We start from the raw sequence: 13122 nt of genomic DNA, 5'->3' as shown, positions 1-13122 counted from the left end.
AAAGAAGTGCCAGGAGTTTGCTTCCTCACAGTGAAGGGGAACTGGAATCAGGTAGGACCTTGACAGTCAGAAATATTGTTTGATCCAAATGATTCAGATGCCCTCCAGGGGATGGTCCTGTGTTCCTGTTGCCCCTCTGGAGACTGTTAATATAGAACCTGAAGTGGGGCTTTGTGTTAGGAGCTTTGGTCTCTTGCTCTTGGCTCAGCCTGCCTTTAGTCCTCCTGTGGGATGAAATGTTGGAGTGAAATTTAGTATCTTTTGTAGAGGGTTCATATCATCTGAATGTTTGATTAATTAATTGCTCAGAAATATTTCCAATACTACCTCAGATTTTGTTTCTTCGGTTTGGTAAGTAGCCTTCAAACAAAGGCCAAGATACTTTATCCAACTATTTTGCTCTTTGACTGCTTATAGATAGGGGCAGAACAGCATCTAGGCCAGAGTAGGCCAGAGTCACTCAAAGTATGGTCCTCGGACCCCCTGCATCAGAAGAACCTAGAGGGTTTGTAGCAACCACACATTCCTGGGCCCCACAGGAGACCTCTGGCTCAAAATCTTTGGGGGTGATGTTCTGAGGTGCTTCGGTAGAGACTAAAGTTGGAGAACCATAGATCTATCTGGCAGCTTCTCTTAAGTATAACGACTTTTTATTTCAGCCTGAGTAGGGTATAAATTGGGCGTACAGTAAAGCTTCTGAGTTGAACTCCTCTGCTCTCATTCCAGACCCCTTGGAGTCAGTTGTTGGTAGAGTAGCTGTCTCGTAATAGGACTGATATTTAAGTACTATCTACCATTGTGTGTACTATGGGATAGTCCCATTTTAGAGGCTACAGTGGGTCTTTTCTGAGCAAGGTTTCCCAACCTGTCTGCTCATGAGATCTCCTGGGAAGCTCATCAACACACTGATTCCCATACCCTTCTGCAGGGCTCTGATTCAGTTGGTCAGAGGTGGGACTAGGGCATCTGTGTCTTAACCACCTTCTCAGGGAGTCTAATGCTGCTGGTCTGGAGATGGTGTTTGGCTGTAAAGAACTGTTGACCAAGAGGAAGTAACATTCACAGGGGCAGGGGAAGCAGGCTGCCAGGACCAGCTGGCCATGTGATTTGGTGCTATCCTAGTGTGGTTTGAAGAATCTTTTAAAATTGTGCCAAGAGTCTACTGCCTGAACCCTTAATGTCTCTTCTCGACCTTCTTGGGGAGAGGGGAGGGATGCCTGAAGTTGATTTCGATATAGAACTGTCTTTGGGAAAATAGATATTTCTAGGAAAGGTGGCTATAAAAACTAGTCAACTTCTTGTTTGTATATACTTGTTCAGGTGGATAGAGATCAGAGAAATGTAAAACAAGTAGGTGTTATAAATCACTGTCAGGTGGAGTCAAGCAATGAACTTCTGAAATAGTTTTAATATAGTTATGAAATGATAATGCAAGTGAATGAAAAAATAGAATTTGATTTGCAAAGGTCATTTTACCCACACCGGAAACAACACTAGTGACCATTTTTACAATACTAATGTAATCATTGATTCTTCAAAAATGTCAGCGCTATGAAAGATATGAAAAGGCAAGGGGACGGGGCTGTCCTAGATTACGGAAAACCTGATCATTTAAATGGATTTATGATCCTCGATTGGATCCTAAATTGCAAAAATAAAAAGGTCATTTTTAGGGCAATTGGGAAAATGTAAGTATAGACTGTATATTAGATAACAGTATTGTGCAACTGTGAAATTCCTTGAGTGTGATATGGTATTATGGTTATACAGCTAATGTCCTTATTCGTAGGAGATAAAAGCTGAAGTGTTTTTTAATACAGTGACATGATGGTGCAACTTAATTTTCTAACAGTTCAGCAATGAAGTGTCTGTGTGTGGAGAAAGAAGAGAAGCAAATGTAACAAAATGTTAACAACTGGTGAATCTAGGTGAAGAGCATATGGGTATTCATTGTGCTGACCTTCTAACCTTCTAAGTTTTCAAAAAAAAAAAAAGTTATGGCTGTTTCTTGAGTGTCCATTGACTAGTGTATGTTTCATGGCACCTTCTGCACCTCTGGCCTTTTTATGGTGGCTCTAATATGACAGCTCTGGTTTGCACCTGCAGATCACTTCCGGCATTTCACAGCAGCAGCAGAATGACTATACTCCTAAAAGTATAATACTTAGTTTTCTGTCTCCCAGATTTTCTATGATATGATTGTACTACCTACTTAAATAATAGCTAAAACAAATCTACCTTAAATTCTTTTTGTAACATAGAAGGGACTCATAATAAATTATCTGAATAATAGGGAAATAATAAAAAGTATGTGCTAACAGATGCAAGATAGGAGACCATGGCCATGGGCCTGAGTGGTGAGAACAATACGTGCAGTATTCAGTAAAGCCCTGTGAGTTAGGCACTGTGTTATACCAGCTTTACAGTTGCAGAAAGCAAGATAGTATGGACAGGTGAAATAGCATGTTCAAGATCACACATCTAATAGGTGCAAAGGCAAGATTTGAGCCCAGGCATTGTAACTCTTAATGCCACTCTCTTAACCATGATTCCATGTTGCCTGTAGCTCAGCTGATGTCAGGGCTGCTGGATGTCTCAGGCTGGACACTGAGATTTCAGAATCATCCATGTGGGTGATTACACTTGCTCACACGGCCTCTGAGCTCCATGATGCCTCGCTCGGGCATTCTGGAACATTTGGAAAATAGAGGAGGGCAAAAACCATTCATAATATTACCAAAATTCTCTTAAATCTATTCTTCCACCCATTAACTTTTTATTCATGAAAATATGTATATAAAAGGTACAGTTTAATGAGTTTTCACAAACTGAACATACCCATATAACCAGAACCCAAATCAAGAAACAGACTAATTCTCCAAAAACCTCCCTTATGCCTCTTTTTAATCACCATCCCTCCCCTTTTCCCCCTTTTTTACTGCCTAATACAGGTCCTTAGCACCATGTGCCTGAACTTGTTGATAATAAGCTAAGTAGCACTCATTTCCACTCCACTCCTCTCTGATGTACTGTCTTCCTGCATGTGACTGCCAGATCATGGGGGCAGCATAGTATGTTGGTTAAGAGCATAGCCCCTGGACCCAGACTGCCTACATTCTTAGCTCTGCCAGTTAATTGCCTCCTGACCTTGGGCAGTATAACCCATTTACTCATCTATAAAGCAGGGATAATAACAGTAACTACACATGAAGTTATTGAGAGGATGAAATGAGTAATACCTGCAAAGCATTTAGAACAGTGCTTGATATGTATCAAGAACTATATAATATTATCTGCAATTATTCTTCTTCTTCAGTCTTTAAAAACTATATGGATTGAGAAGGTGAGTACCTTGATCTTTTTTTTAGTGACAGTAAAGACCCGACCTAACAGCAAAACCTTGTTAGGAAGGAAATGCCTTGTTTGTTTCTGAATCAGATGCCTGCCTCAACTGATATGATGACATTTGCCACCATTAACTTTCTCTCACACAGAAAATCAATAATAGTGATATAAGTAAAATTGCATTGTTTGTTCGTCACATTATACATCCAAAAAACAAATTCAGTTCAACTGTGGCTCCTTTTATTTATGTAGTTGACAGTGCCTGTAAAGCCTTATACAAATCAAATTCTATTCTAAATGCAATAGAGACCAAGCAGTTTAGTGGGCCTTTGTAGTAAATCTTTTTATAAGGTGGAGAATCTTTTTATAATGTAAATAACTGCCCTTTATTGTAACTGTTTTGTAAGACTGGGCTTAGGCCTTTCAGGTTTTCTCAGAGCAGGGCACACTCCTGATGCTGCAGACAACCTCCCTTGTGATGTGTAGGCATTGCTCTGCCCAAGTGGTTACACCCTACAGGGGTTACACAGGTGCTATTATACAGAACATGTATTTTATGTTTGATGTCTTTATAGACATACCTACATGTGTAACTAGCAGCGTAGTTGTATTTGATGATGTTGCCTCTCCCATGCTGTTCACCTTCAACTCAGTGACTATATGTGGAGCACCACGCCAATTCGCGTATGAGAACATGCAGCTGAGCAGTGTCATCTAGTAAATGGAATGCTTAGACTTGCTCTTCCAGAGCTAAGTGACATCTACAGCTATACCATACAGGCTTCGAAATGGCATCAGAGCAGTGGTAGGCAAGGAAAAGAGGATGACAAGACTCTGGGGAGTGTAGTGAGGGGTGGCGATGCCCATGCCCGGCCGCAGGGATATGTGAGGCTGCCTCTGAGGTCTGCTCTGAGCAGTGACTCGGAAGGGTCCTGTAACCTAACCCCGACTTGCCAGAAGTTGGTTGCCTTTTGGTCAGTTTACTCAGAGGTGGAAAGCTGAGCTATAGAGAAAAGGAAGTAGAAATGAGAGAGACCTGGGAAAGAAGACTATCTAGAGAAGGTGAAGGATTCAAGATGTGGGAGTAGGGCACCTTAGTGTTTATTTTGGTTGGGGAGCTTCTAGTTATAAGAAAATGACAGAAACCTAACTCAAACTACCTTAAACAATAACACACTTGATTGGCTCAGGTAACTGAGATGTCCAGGGTTTCAGGCATGGCTCGATTCATATTTCAAACAGTGTCCTCAGGGTTCTGACTCATGTGTTGGTCTTGTACTGCAGACTGACTCTCCCCATGTGCTAAGAAAGATGAACACCCCCAGTCAGAGTTTCTGATTCTCTCAGTTTGCAGCCCCAGCAGGCAAAAGGCTTTTCTTCCCCAACATTCCTATGGTAGTCCTGGGGAGGAGCTCAGGTTAGTTCTGCCTGGGTCATGTGACCACCCTGGTTGATGGTGGTGGTCCAGGATGGAGCACCAGGATTTATGTTTAAAGTTCTCCCTGCTCCTCACTTCCAACCACATGGAATAGAAGAGAAGGCCTCTAAAGCAATAGGTAAATACTGGCTGAAAAAGAATAGGTCTCTCTGGTTCTGGGTAGGCAAAATCAGTTCCTCTCATAGGACCGTAGGAGCATCTATTACCTCAGTAATCGTGTGCAGTTATGCTTGGGAGTTTAATCGTGATGGAGCGATCACCTTTTGTTCTGTCTTGTATCTGTTGGGATGGTTTTGACTACACGTAACAGAACACTTTGACTAAAATGTCCTAACAGTAAGGGCACTTATCTTACATAGCAAGTCATCTGGAGGTGAAGCAGTTCCAGGGTTGGTTGTCATATGTTCAACAATATTGTTAAGGACCTGAGTTCTTTCTAACTTCCTGCTCTGCCTTCCTCAGTACTTTGGCTTGCCTTTTTAGGCTAGTTCCCTCATATTCCAAAGATGACTGCCATAATCCCTAGCATCCAGCAGTCACATTTGACAGAGTCTACCAGCAGTAAAAGAGACCCTTCTGTCCTTTGTCTATTTTAAAGGCCAATCAAAACTTCCACAGAACTGCCCTCATTGATCTCCCTTTGCATCTCGTTGGCTAGAATTATATCAGGAAAGTGAGGCAGTCTCTTTGGTTTACGAATCAGTATCCACCTTCCACGGCTGAGGATGGGCTCTGGTTCCCTGAAAGTCATGGTCAAGGAAAGGCAGAGGAAGAAAACTGGGGTCGTGTTAATAAGGAGGGGAATGACCACCAGGTGGGCAAAGCATTATCCGCCCTCCTACCCAAGAAGCCCTAGCCCTGCCTGGAGTCAGGAACCTCGCATATTGATCAGGACACTGGGTTAGTACAAAAGTGTCGTGTAGAAAGGGAAGGGGTTGCTGTCATTGTTTCACCTGCTATAGCAAATTTAGAACCAGAACCAGGCTCCTGAATCATTCTGAACAAGTTGTGCAGTAAATACATCAGTAGACACTTCACCAGTAGACACTTCTTTCCTTCCTACCTTGCAGCCAGTTTCTCTTACTTTCTCATTCTCTTATAATTTTACCATCAGCTTATTGTTTCTTCTCAGATTGCCAGTGACTGCTCCCCTGCCCCCTACCCCTCTGGGTTTCATTAGAAAGAAACCATTCCCCAACTCAGCAGGGCTCGATTTCTCAGCTGCACTTTAGAATTCTACTGGAGAGGCTGTCTGCTCTCAGTTCTGCCATTGGTAGGCTTTAACCACAAATTCCAAGGCAATTTCACTTGAGTTTTAGGAGAGACGTGGCCCCCCAACCTTGTAACGGACACTGTGGAAATTCAAGTACCTTCACTAGCTGTTGTGTAATGGCAGCCTCATGACAAGTGCTGAGTCGGCTTAATTTGTGATTCGGGTCCAAGAAGGACGACGGGGCGACACTGTGTTAGCATCCTGAGCCATCAGAGCTTAAAGCTGATTGGACTCTGTGGTATTGGCAGACTAATACCAACAGAGATTTTTTGTTTTACATTTTCTTTCCTTTTCCCATTTCTGAAAGAAATTCTTGCTCATTATAAAAATTGAAACGTAGAAGTATATGACACAGAAAGCAAAAATCCTTCATTATTCATTCCCCCCACTGGGAAATGGTTGGCATTCCTATTTCCAGATTTTCTTTTCAATGCATGTATCTGTGGAATTATTTTATAAAAATGGACCATGCTTTTCAGATTGTTTTTCAACTAGCTTTTTTTACTTAATATCTTTTGGACGTCTTCCCATGTCAATATGTTCTTTCTAACTGTACACTTTTTTATTATCTAGGTATACAATACTTTGTTTAACCAGTCTCCTGTTGTTGGGCGTTTGGGCGACTTCCAGTTTTTTCCTGCCACAAACCTGCAGTGAGCATCTTCAGTGAGCATCTTTGTATATGTGTGTTTTTGCATTCTTGCCTAAGCATTTCCATGGGAAAGATTCTTAGAAGTAGGATTGCTGGGTTAAGGGAAATTAACATTTTACATGTTAATAGCTACTGTGGATGATTATATTATTATAATAATACTGTTGTGATCATCCAGTAAACACAACATAATGATTTTTATGTAAAATTATTAGCACCAAAGTACTCTCCTGGGTCCTTGAGAATTGGTTCCCTTTCTTAGGTTACTTGGCTTGAGATCATTAATTCGTGTTAAATGCATACATTTGGGGTTAGGAAGGACAGGAAGCCCTTATATAGTATCTCATGCAGATTAGAATTAGCACAGGAACCCATCCATCAGGTCTCCTGTCTATGATGTTGGAAGTGGCAAGGGACACAGCCTGTGTGTGCCTCAAGTCAGAGAGACTTTTCCAGATATTGATAGCAGGTCAAATTTTCTGTAAAGAATCTCAGTGAATTGTGGCGTTTTCTTGAGTTTGGCCTTCTCCTGCTTTTCATAAGGTGAAATTACACACACAGTTCAGTCTTTTTCTGTTGAGGTCTTTTTTTTCTTTCTTTTCTTTTTCACTTACTTTTTAATAGTTAAAAGTAAGTAAATTTTGCTTACTTTTTTATAGTTAAAAGTAAGTAAACCAATCAGTCGTTATTGAGCAACAAGCTTTCTTGGGCACTTACATTTTCTTAGTTTACCTCTGCAGTAGATGGCCTGATGAGGAAGATACTGATGCTGATGCTTTTCAGATAAGGAAATGGGCTCAGAGAGATTATAGGCCTTGCAGAATTTCCTGAGGCTGCTGAGTGGCAGGAGTGAGCCTCTGGGGATGCCCTAAGCAGCGCTGGTTTGCATGCTATAGCCTCTGAGCCTCTAAGGATCCATTTTAAATGAAGAGAGGACTTGGGGGAAAGGAGCTCTTTTCATCGGTTATATTTTTTATTTAAGTGCCTGCTACATGCCAAGGACTCTTGTCAGAGAGGATCCCTGCCTGTAGGCAGTGGAGAGAGACACTGAAAACACAGGTGAATAAATATTTGATTCCATAAGATTGCTGAAAGGGAAAGATCAGGATGCTCCAAGACTAAGGTGGTGGACTCATTTTAGATTTTAAAGTCAGGCAAGGACAAGACTGACGGCAGAGAATGAGAAGAATTTTTTTGGCAGAGGGCACAGCATGAGGAGGGAAAAAGCTTGAGGAATATGAAGATCTGGAAGAAGGCTCATGTGGCTGGAGGGAGGTGAGGGAGAGGAAAGGGCTCAGGGAAAGCTGGAGGCCTAGCAGACATGGGAAAGTGCTGGGCCTTGCGCTTGTACTCAAAGTTGTGATGAAGAGTCTGGATTTGATTCTGAAGGCAGTGGATAGCTATGAAAGCATTTTAAGGAAGAAACCGAAATGACCAGTTTAGGGATAGCTATGAAAGCATTTTAAGGAAGAAACCGAAATGACCTCCTTTTTAAAAAATTAAGATGTACTTGGATTAGAGGAGTCAGGGACTTTCTGTTTGCATTTTGAGAGTGACTTGCTCCTAGAAGGCGCTGGGGCTGTTGCAGCACTTTGAGCATAGTCCTCAGAATCATGGATTCTTCTCAGTGCTGCCATTCGAATCCTTGGGGCCTTGACTCGGTATGATCCTGGCCTTAGCCTGCCTCCCCTGAGGCACTCCAGTCTAAGGAGGGGACCCCTCTTCTCCCTCAAGGGTGTCAGCCTCCACATACCTGTGCCCAATAGCACACCACAGGGCTCTCTTTCCAGATCCAGGAGGTAGAATGGGTTTTGCTTCCTTATCCCTATTCTGCAGATAAGTGAAGGAAGTCAGGAAGATTGAGTAAAGAGCTTAGAGCATGTCCCAAGATGTGAGTTATGGCTAGGCTGCAGTTCAGCTTCTCAACAGTTTACCTGGCTTTCTTCTCTAGATGTCCCAAGTGTACATGATCTTAATATCTGTGCCTCAAGTAAAGTTTTCTGAAAGGAGACACTCCATCATTCCAATGAGAGCTGTCGAGTTCTCTCGTTTCCTGGTTTGGATAAGCTGCCCATTGCTCCAGTCAGCTAACTGAAGCCAAATGGAGCTGCCTGGTAATATTAATATCATTTTTCTTCTCATACTCTTTTTGATTTTCCTGACATTTTCTTTCCCTCAGCCTGATTTATCTTCTTTTCTGGTTGCTATGGATCTGTAAAATATTTTCGTTTTCATGTTAGTAATACTGACCACAACTATAAAGCAAAGCAATTCCTGATTTCTCTGCACTCTCCCAAGATTTTAGATTGATAGTTGAAAGATTCTGTTTCTACTCCACTGAAGAAAAGCAGGTCAACCTCAGAAATGAGCTTATGCCCTAAAATTTAAGTGGTTTACATATAAACTATATTCTAGACAATATCTAAGTCTGGGTGTTTTTAGGGAAGATGTCAACCCTAAGAGCGGAGGTTGGAAAAGTACAGCCTGCGGGCCAAATCCTGATGGCCACCTGTTTTTGTAAATAAAATTTAGTTGGAAGACAGCCATGCCCATTACATATATTATCTGTGGCTTCTTTTGTATTACAACAGCAGAGTTGAGTAGTTATACAAACTATATAACCCTCAAAGCCTAAATTATTTAATATCTAGCCTTTTACTGAAAAAAATCTGCCAACACCTGATTTAAAGAGTGTTTTACACTTCTGTATAATGACCCAAGTAGAGAGGTGACCATCTTTAAATCTCTGTGAGATATCCAGAGACCTTGGAAATTGCCTTAGCTGGGGGCCTGTCCCCTGGCTTCTTATAGAGGGCTCATAGTGCCTATAACTTTGTTGAAGAAGGGGTGAATGCATCTCCTGCTGAGCTGCTGCATGATTTGAAGCGAATTCCTTTAGCTTCCTTGGGTCTGTATCTTGGAGAACTACATGAAATGCTTTAAGCTTCTTAATAGAAAGGGGTTAATCTGTACAGGCATTAAACTAGGATAATTCACCCTCAGACTAGTTTGCTCATCTGCGGCCTCCCGTGGAGTTGTAATTGGTTAACCTTTCACTGGCTCCTTTGTCTCTAGCACCTGCATTTCAGGGATACTCTCCCAAGGGGTGGTGAGGGCCTCTGGCAAGCCTGGCAGAGCTGCTGGAAAGTTAGGAGTAGACTTAGCACCTCTGCAGGAGGTAAAGCCCTGAAATGGTAACCTGGAATGGCTCAAGGTAGAATGTTCAGTGAAGAGGGCTAGAGAACAGGGTGGAGGAGAGCAAATCCTAGTTCTGCCATGGATGACCTGTGGGCCCTGAGGTCAAAACTGACCCAAGGTTACTTTAGCTGTGAAATGGGGTAGTAATATCTAGTAATATATTTAATGCTCCTAGTGCAGTACCTGGCATAATACATGAAAACAATTAATATTATTTATGTTGTCATTTAAGAAGCATATTGCAGAAAAAAAAATTTTTTTAAAGAAAAAAAAGAAGCATATTACAACACTGGATGAAGTTGGGTCCTACTCCTGTTAACAATATCTACATGTCCACGTAGACAGTTGGGAGAGATACATGATGCTAGTCACAGAGGGTGCTGGGGTTATGAATTATTGTCGTTTTCCTGTCATTTAAAATATTTCTATACAAAGCATGGGTTTTATTATCAGAAAAGAAAAACCAAAAGGATAATCATGACTGAATTTTTCAGAGAACTTCCCAGAGGACAGGACAGTGAGCCCCGAGAAGCAGCCCCAGGCCATTACCACAGGACAAGTCACCACCTCAGGGTATGCCCTCTGGTGCAGTTATTAGAACAGCTTCAAATACCATGCAATGATCTGTCTGCGAGGGATCTTGCTTTCTTGCTCTCTTTATAGCTCTCAGTGGGAAATAAATGGCTCCCCTAAGTGAGACAGGCTCTGCTCTAGCTCCCCTGGCAGTGGGGCTCTTCACAGATCCCCTTCTCTGGGAATATATCGGTTGAAACTAGAACCAGGGAAGGAAGGGGCAAAGGAACTTGGTGCTTTTAAAGAGGGATTGCAGCAAGCCCAGGTGTTGGGAGGTTATTTTGCTGGCGTGTTGCAGGGGACCTCCAAAGCAGCAGTGGGGTGGCCTTCCTCAGCTTTGTCCTGCTTGGCCCAGTGGAAGCTGCACACTGGAACACTGCACCGGGGTAGGGAGGCTTCTCTGGCTCAGGCTGCAGCCCAGCGTCCTAGCTTTCCTGAGTCACTGGCTTAGCTCTGGCAGTCGCTCTTTGGGTTTGAAGATTTAGGGAGAACAGGGCACTTATGAACTTTCTAGACCAGCTGGACTCGTCTGCGTCCCCCACCCGTATTGTCCAGCATGGTGACCGGAACACAGGAAGCCTTTGTCCTTTGCTTCTCTTTACTGGGCCACTCAGATCACACATGCATTGTGTTCTGTCCTGGCTGATGCACTTTTGTTCTCCCAAACAAAAATAACTATTATTTTTCCATTTAAAAAAATGCTTAAAAAAATCTAAGCTATGTTGAAAACATGAAGAAAGCAAAATCAGAACAATGGGAAGAGTAGGATTGGATTTTTACTTTGAAAAAATATTAATTTGATTATATATGCTTAGGAAAAAATCTTGAAGAATGCATGTAAACATTAGCAGTGGTTATATCTGAGAAATGGGACTGACGGGGGAAAATTTTATTTTTTTACTTTATACGCTTGTCTGTTGTTTGAATTTCTTATAAAAGTCTTTATTACTTTGTAATTTAAATAAATATGTAACTGAAAATGAAAAGTAAACTATCCAAATCCTAGCCCCTGAGACAAGTATTCTTAACATTTGGTTATCACCTTTCTAGACATGTCTCTATGCATAAAATAATTAGACAATTTACTAACTTGGCATTATACATATTAGCGTGGTTTCTTCACCCAGCATCACATCATCAAGTCTTTCTATCTAGAGATCAGTAGCAGTGTTTGTAATGGTTGTAAGATGTTGCATTATATGATGGTGGAAGGAAAATGCACTGTTTCCCTCTACTGCTTTACTCTTATGTGACCAGATGTGTGGATTTTCCCACACCAAACAACTCTCCAGTTCTCTGTAGGCACCAATTGGGTGTCCTACAATTCAATTCAGTTCTGATACTATCAACTTGGAGATAATGTCAGATCCCACAAATAAGGGCTCAGTCCCACAAGACTAACCCCCATTCCCTCTTCAGACACCAGTCACAAGTCTCAGGTTGTCCCTTGTACTTCTGACCAACCAGCTATAAATTGGGGTTCCCATGACCTTCCTCAAGTTTGATAATTTGCTAGAACAGCTCACAGAACTCAGGAAATCAGTTTACTTACTAGCTTAGTGGCTTATTATAAAAGAGTACAGTCAGGAACAATCAGATAGAAGAGATGCATAGGGCAAGGCATGTGGGAGGGGGTTCGGAGCTTCCCTGCCTTCTGTAGGCGTGTTGCCCTCCCAGCACCACCATGTGTTCACCAGCCCGGAAGCTGTCCAAACCCCATAGTTAGGGATCTTTATGGAGGCCGCATCTCTTAGGTGTGAGTGTTATCTCAGTCTCCATCCCCTCTCCCCTCCATAGAGGATGGGGGGTGAGGCTAAACATTTCCAGCTTCTAATCATGGCTTGCTCTTTCTGGTGACCATCATCCATCCTGAAGCTGTCCAGGAATCCACCAGGAGTTGCCTTGAAATACTTTCCTTTCAGCCAGGAAATTCTAGGGGACTTAGATTTAGGAGCTCTATGTCAGGAACCAGGGTCAAAGACGAAGAACAAAAGAAGCTTTTAGCATTTTTATTGCTTAGGAAATTACAAAGGTTTTTGAAGTTCTGGCCAGGAGCTGGGGTTAAAGACCAAAATATATATCTCTTATTATTTCTTATTTCTTATTATTGTGATATAATAAGATATCACAGATAGTAAGATAATAGACCCCTCCAGTATAAACAAACCCTTGTTGATGAACTTTCAGGTAGTTTCCAGTTTTCTCCACTTTAAACAGTACCCTTAAGGAACATCCATGTATGTACATCTTGGCAGCCATCAGTTATGTTCAGTTATCAGAATAAATTTCTAAAGTGGAACTGTGGGTCACAAGGTCTGTACATCTTGCAATTTGGTGTGTGCCCTGTTGTCCTCAATGAAGGGGATTCCATGAGGCTGGATGGCCCCTGGCCATTAATGCCACAGCGCCCTCAGCTGTATTGTGGCCAGTTGTCATCGCAGGCACTAAGGAAGCACTGTGTAGCCTTTGAAATCCACAAAATGAGTCACAAGAGTCTTTCAGCTTTTGGTAACTTAAAGGCTGGCTTTATTCTAGTGTTAAGAAAGTTCTTTGAGGCTGGAGGCCTAACTTCGTGGCTCTGAGAAAGCCCAGCTGAATGCACTTCCAAGTCCATTCTCACCACTCAGTCCTTACTCCATCCCT

At 42.1% G+C, this 13122-nt stretch overlaps 1 protein-coding gene across 7 annotated transcripts in view; it reads left to right on the top strand.

The window, feature by feature from the left end:
• SUFU (SUFU negative regulator of hedgehog signaling) overlaps nt 1-13122 on the top strand; it is a 95005-nt gene that overhangs the window by 28487 nt on the left and 53396 nt on the right. The window lies entirely within an intron of this gene.

Source organism: Pteropus vampyrus, unplaced genomic scaffold (assembly GCF_000151845.1).
Source record: "Pteropus vampyrus isolate Shadow unplaced genomic scaffold, Pvam_2.0 Scaffold816, whole genome shotgun sequence".
NCBI classification, from domain to species: Eukaryota; Metazoa; Chordata; class Mammalia; order Chiroptera; family Pteropodidae; genus Pteropus; species Pteropus vampyrus.
This window is presented reverse-complemented; position numbering and strand designations above follow the sequence as displayed.